The sequence below is a fragment of the Pyxicephalus adspersus genome, chromosome 3, assembly GCF_032062135.1.
Source record: "Pyxicephalus adspersus chromosome 3, UCB_Pads_2.0, whole genome shotgun sequence".
NCBI lineage: Eukaryota > Metazoa > Chordata > Amphibia > Anura > Pyxicephalidae > Pyxicephalus > Pyxicephalus adspersus.
Genome location: NC_092860.1, coordinates 96,484,001 through 96,489,902, shown reverse-complemented (window position 1 = coordinate 96,489,902; position 5,902 = coordinate 96,484,001). Strand labels below are relative to the sequence as shown.

The following is a 5,902-nucleotide window of genomic DNA, read 5'->3' as shown; positions in this document are numbered from 1 at the left end:
TATCTTGGATACTTTTAGGTATACATGCATCATTCACATGAAGTATAAACACCTTTAGTAAGTCTCAGCTCAGCCTCGAGAAGCTAAATCAGATGAAACAAAAAATGCAGGAATTCCTTGATCCCAAGTTCACCAGGTGTCACATGGGAAATATGGCCTAGTAATTTATGCATTATTAGCTACAGGATGATGGATGAGTATAAATAGATTTAAACATATGCCTAAATTCTCTTTTGCATGTAGCGATCTAGATGGCATAAACAGGAAAATCTTTACATCTTTTATCCTAAATATTGTCATTTATATATTTTTTACAAATCACATCAAGTATTTTTTACATTTAGAAAAAAAAAACAATTCACAAGCTGAATATGAAAAAAAAAATAAACGTTTACAAACTAGTATTAAAAGTTTTCCTAAGTAGACAGAGAGTAATTACTGCACAGTTCAGCAGAACACTACTTAGAATTTCTGCAAGCATGTCTACATTTCAACAGCTGTCTGGATAAAAATGCTATTGCACAAATTGTGTATAAAAGTCTGATAAATTATACGATATCTGCATTGGTATGCAATCATTCTGACACTCTTAGCATACATTTATTTGCTAAAAAAACAAGTAAATTCAAGGACAGTTAAGATGGCATAATATTATATAATTCATGTGTAAAAGAAGTGGGAAATTAAGCTATGCTCCAGTTGATTTGTTTGAACAGGTAAAGGAACCTGAAGTCAGAACTTCTGATCTAAATACTTGTTTTATGTCAGTGAAGTATTGGGCCAATTTGCCTAGGGCAAAAAAATGTACACACAGTATCCACATCTGAAATAAAGTTTACCTTGGTTGGCAAAGTAAACAGCCATGGCTCATGTATCTATACACATAAAACATGCCTGGTGATTATCAAAATTATCAAGGTGATTATTAAGAAGGGTTCCATGCTACTCGATTACCACTGGAAGTTATCTTGAATAATGCTGTTATTTGGTTCCTAAGGAATGGAACCAAATTTTGTTTCTCAAATCTGAACAACAATAGTAAGAAAGAACTACTGACTAAAAACTTTTAAAACAAATGAAGGAATAGCTCCTTCTTTTACAAATATTTACTGTTCTGTACAAGCAGAAAAAAAACATAAAACTGTATACCTAAATCAATAAGTCAAAATATCCAATTTTCTATTGACTACACCAGCAATGTATATACCAGCAGATCACGGCACATGAACGTAGTTGCTGATGTGTTAAAACATTTTGAAATATATAGTAATAAATGCATAATTTTCTTTACTGAGATATATTCCTGTCTGGTTCTGAGATGAGCACCATCAGAGATGAGACATCATATCCTAATTAAGATCATTTATTGTTGCAACTGAGAAAATCACATGCTTAGCAGTTAAAGCACAGAGATTCCAACTACAACAAGGAAATACATCAATCTTTATAGGAATACAAAATTACTCCTGTATAGGAGGGTTTAAGCCGTTGTAAGGAATATAATTTTTCTGAGTTTTGAATTTAAGTTGTTTTTGTGTTTTTTGCTATATTTTGCAGATAATTGAGTTGTGTGGAAACTAGTTCTAACCTCCTTATCAGTAGGTCAATATTTGCCCCATTCTTACCTTGAAGCGTCTTACCTTGAAACATCCTGCTCAGTGAAGTTGTTAATTAAGTTTCTTGTTATTGACTAACTACTAAGTGTCTTCCACCTTGTTGTCTGACTATATAAACTGCAATGTGATAATAAAGATTTGAGAAGAAGTGATATAACTACATGCTTGAGCTGCTTGTGTGTTTTTCACTGCTCACAACTCGTTGAAAACAGAGGTCACGATAGAGAGGGATAAATTGATCTGGGATCAGCAAGAAATCGCCTTAACAGTTTGGTTTTAGAAGTGGGATATCTACCTACCTTAAAAAGACCAGGATCGGGTAAGTAGATATTTTCTTTTCTACCTCTGCCCTCCCCTGGGTCCCTGTAAGTATCTTTCGAACCTAAGTACTGTGGCAGTGTAGACTCCCTCATAGAAGGACTGGGTCCTTAGTTAGGAAAATTTGGGAAATCTTTTATTGAATATGTGCACACTCGTGCCCTCTGTTTTAATGTATAGAGTATAAGAATTTTGGTGCATGATATAGAAGTGTAAGAAATATTGTATATAAGATAAGTTTGTGTACTAATCTGGTTGCCAAGGTGAGGTTGGGTCAATCCTCACTGCTGTGGTTGCCTCGGGCAAGCAGTATTGTGACCTAAGCTGCATTTGGTAAGCAGTCCTGGGAAAAGGATGTCAGCGAGCACTGCAGCTACCTGCTGAACTAACTGAACTAACAATAACTCTGTACAACCGTCTGATATTTATACTGTAATTTATACTGCAACTATGGGAAATTCCCAAGGTAAGGGGAATAACTTAGAGGAACCTAAAGACCCCTATAAAAAACATGTAAAAAAGCATATAAAAGTGTGCTAGAAACCTGACAACAGGGATGCCCCCTATAATGTTAACTGTACAGCAGGAAATTATTACACTGACCCCTTTACATTACACCTGAAAAATGGAACAGAGAACTTAAAATGTCCCGATCCATTCCCACTTGAGGGATCTTTCTCTAAATTTCATATCAGTTGTATATTGGGGATGTGCCTTTCCAATCAAGCAACATACCAACCCTGGCCATCCCAGTTCCTGCACAAACAAATGTAAATGATTATCCCCTTATAACTGAAGCAGACTATAAAACGTTATAGGAAGAATTAAACACTGAGTTTGAAAGATTACAGGGTGATAAGAAATCCATGGCCACTGCATTAGCATGCAAGCAAAAGCCAGGAGAAACTATAAATGATTATGCTAGAAGGTTTAGGAAAGTGTGGAAGGAAGAAGCAGGTTTAGGATTAGGAGGAGATCTGAGTATAGTATTTACTCAGTCACTGAATAATGGAATGATTCCTGAACATGGGCGCACTGCCAAGATGATTATTGACAACTGGAGCACTTTAGATGCCCCAAACATTTTTGCCCAATTATTGACAAAGGATGCTGCAGGATGTTTTGAGCTGCCTAAGTCGTCCAAGCCCCATGTACAGGGACTCCACCACCACTTTGTTACAGATCTCTGACCAGGCTGATGAAAACCCAATAATCACATTAGAAGTAGGACAATTCCTGACATACTTCTTAGTAGATAAAGGAGCGACGTGATCTGTCCTGCGATCCTGGTCAGGTCCAACTATTCTGTGGGAATAGTCATCACCCCCTACAAAACGCATACCTCACATTCCCATATGTACAGTACATGGAGAATACATTACACATCACTCATTCAAGGTATTACCTAGTTGTCCAGTTAACCTGTTAGAGAGAGGTCTGATGGGATCTCTGGGAATGTCTGTGGTTGTTGACCCAAACGGAGGGATTTATGTCAGTACAACCTTGCAACTGCCCTTATTGGATTTTCCAGTTCCCGACAACACCTGGTCCACCGGACCATATGACATGGGATTCCTGGACTTCACCCCATTTACAGCACTTACAAAACCACATACACCAATATACCAAAAGCAGTACCCTTTAAATAAAGGCAAGGAAGATTCCTTAGCACCCATGATTCAATCTTTCTGCCACCAAGCCATACTTAAGAGAACTTTTACACAGGATCTCAGAGCCATCAATGAGCTGATCACACCCCTAACACTGGTCATGTCAGATCTTAGTACCATCCTTACAGCAGTACCGCCAGAGACCCAATTTTACAGTGTTATTGTTTTGGCCAAGGCATTTTTCTACATACCATTGTCACCTGTGACTCAGCCGCTTATGGCTTTTATTTTCAAGGGACAACATTATACCTGGTGCCACTTGCCCCAGGGTTTTGTTGACTTACCCACAGATTCAGCAGATGGGTAGAAGCTTTTGTAGTCAGGAAAGAAAATGCAAGGACAGTAGCTAAAATACTATGCAAGGAGCTCATCCTCAGATTTGGATGCCCAGTAAGAATAAACTCAGACAATGGCACTCCTTTCACTTCTAAAATCACACAGGAGATTTCAAAAATGATGAACATAGAATGGAAGTTTCACATCCCATATCACCCTCAGAGTGCTGGAGTAGTAGAAAAGATGAATAGGAGATTGTAATACAAACTTAGAAAAGCAACTGGAGGGACAATCCATAGGTGGGACCAATAACTACCAGCCGTACTAGCAGAAATAAGAATGATACCTAACCTGGTTATTAAGCTGTCATCTTTTGAAATTTTAATGGGAAGACCTTTTCCCACCCCCTGGGCTAAAGACCCTTTAATTTTATTACCTGGGGATCTCCAACAAATCCAAGACCAATATGTAGCTAAACTTATTGAAAATTGAACAGCAACTACGGAGATATCTCTCTTTCTTTTCCTCTCTCTACAGATCAACTGACGCACCCATTCAAGCCCGGAGACGTAATGTTGGTCAAAGCTCTGCACAAGCACAAATCCTTGGATCCGCCCTTTGGACCTCCTGACATTGTGCAATCCATCACAAGAACAGCTGTGCTGATCAGTGGAGGACCCACCTGGATACACGCTTCAAGAGTGAAAAAGCACCACCAATCCAGCGCCAGGATGATGCTTCTTGATCCACGAGTACCAGCCCCGTTGCTTGTCTGCAGTTTTGGAGCCGTGATGGTCATATTCAGTCTTGTATGGGTCACAACAACCTGCCACTGTCACCCTCAAGACTTGCCCTTCGTTTGTCCCCAAACAAGCCATAACCTAAAGAATTACTCTACCCTGTCTATGCACCAGTGATTACTTAAGTATAGTGATTGGACTGATTTCCAGGGTAACACATGGGAACCTCTTGCCAAAGAAGTATATATTAGTTCTAGTTTTTGCTTATCCGATATGCATAGTACTCAGGATATGTTAACTTTTTGATATGTTCTTTTTGATTGCTGTCTCCACTCCAGTCAGCATACTCCTTATTTACAGTCTCAATCCCGATGTGTTTAGCCCCTGTGGGCTTCCTCAGGGGATTCCAATGATATGTAATTAGCCCTAATTCTATATTTATGTTAATGACAAGTCCCTGAGAGAGGTTTAACTTCATTTTGTAGCTAATAGATATTTTGTGTATCATATCTCTTTCTTATATTGTTTAAAAATGATTTTAAAGGTTTTAACTATTAGTCTGCCATAAAAAGCCACTCTTTATTTTCTCTTTATCCAAATCTGTTCAATTGGCTTGGCAACTACTAAAGTAGTATAATGAATATTCTCCTTTGAGATATAATGCTTTTCCTTTTTTTCCTTGTTTCTATTGCAGTAACTTTCCGGGAAAATAAATATTAAAAATACAGTATGTACTTAAGCACTGAATTATATCTACATGTACATTTTTTTCTTTGTTCTCCTGCAATGCCCCACAAATACCTGATAGTTCTGCCAGCGTAGTCCACCTATTACAGTTCCCTGTGATGGTGTAGCAACAGTGCTGCACTGCTCATGAAGAGTTGTCACCCCTGCAGGCTGTGCCTTCTTGCCCTACAGTGGGTTAAGAAGATGTTGCCAAGGTTATGGGTTTTGCTGCTGCTGACGCATAAGCCTGTAGTTTGTCTAGGAGTCCTTAGCTAAATCTGGCCCACTTTGTGGATTTACAAATATACTTTAAATTTACACTTTTTGTTTTCATTCTTGATGATGAGATATTGTCTATACTGTACAGACCTTAGAGAGAATATACATCTCTCCCTATTTTCCAATGATTTGAATTCCTGTGGCTTTCCCATCCTCTACAACAAGTCCATCATCTTTTACCAAGAACATTTAGGGTTGAACTGGTGTTTAACCATGTACATAAAGGTAAAATTAAATAATAAGTTAAGACAAACATCTGTGCACGTTTCATTCAATA

The 5,902-nt window shown here is 38.1% G+C and overlaps 1 long non-coding RNA gene across 1 annotated transcript in view; it reads left to right on the top strand.

Moving 5' to 3' along the window:
- Nucleotides 1–5,367, top strand: part of LOC140326827 (uncharacterized) — a 9,994-nt gene extending 4,627 nt beyond the window's left edge. Inside the window, exon 2 of the long non-coding RNA XR_011919932.1 lies at nucleotides 4,418–5,367. This is a non-coding gene — a long non-coding RNA (uncharacterized lncRNA). The remainder of the gene's footprint in view (nucleotides 1–4,417) is intronic.
- The last annotated feature ends 535 nt before the right edge of the window (nucleotides 5,368–5,902 follow it).